Source organism: Apium graveolens, chromosome 6 (genome assembly GCF_009905375.1).
Source record: "Apium graveolens cultivar Ventura chromosome 6, ASM990537v1, whole genome shotgun sequence".
Classification (NCBI taxonomy): Eukaryota; Viridiplantae; Streptophyta; class Magnoliopsida; order Apiales; family Apiaceae; genus Apium; species Apium graveolens.
Genome location: NC_133652.1, coordinates 232,672,683 through 232,673,316, shown reverse-complemented (window position 1 = coordinate 232,673,316; position 634 = coordinate 232,672,683). Strand labels below are relative to the sequence as shown.

The following is a 634-nucleotide window of genomic DNA, read 5'->3' as shown; positions in this document are numbered from 1 at the left end:
GCGTACAATCATTGAATATATTTTCATTTGACTTTAATATTATACCCAATCCACAAATAATATTACATAAAATGCCGGTCGTAACAGTATCCACCTCCAGAATTCGTGCAACCTTGCCTTGTGGTAGCCTCTGAGTTGGATACTGATATTCATTCAAAGATGTCATCTGAATTAGCTCATAAACTTCCTCATAGCTATTAGCCCATAAGGCTCCACCTGATGCTGCATCAAGCATAGGTCTTGACTATGCTCCCAAACTATTATAAAAGCAATTGATCACCATCCAGTCAGGCATTCCATGATGAGGACACTACCTAAGCATCTCCTTATAGCTCTCCCAAGGTTCACATAAAGATTCACCCGATTGCTGCGCGGATTGAGTAAAAGCATTCCTGATTGCAGCTGTCTTTTCCATAGGGAATAATTTAGTAAGGAATTTCTGAGCAAGATCCTCCCAAGTAGCAATAGATACATCCAGTAGAGAGTGTAGCCAGCTCTTGGCTTTATCCCTCAGAGAGAATGGGAAAAGTATAAGTTTTACAGCATTTTCAGAGACATTATTGAACTTGAAGGTGTCGCAGATCTCAATGAAATCCCTAATATGCATATTGGGATCTTCCATTGGAGCACCCCT

General features: G+C 40.2%; 1 non-coding gene across 1 annotated transcript; it reads left to right on the top strand.

Annotated features, from left to right (window-relative positions):
- The first annotated feature begins 293 nt into the window (after nucleotides 1–293).
- Nucleotides 294–400, top strand: LOC141669188 (small nucleolar RNA R71). The gene has a single exon (XR_012553479.1). It is a non-coding gene; the product is annotated as a small nucleolar RNA R71 (small nucleolar RNA).
- The last annotated feature ends 234 nt before the right edge of the window (nucleotides 401–634 follow it).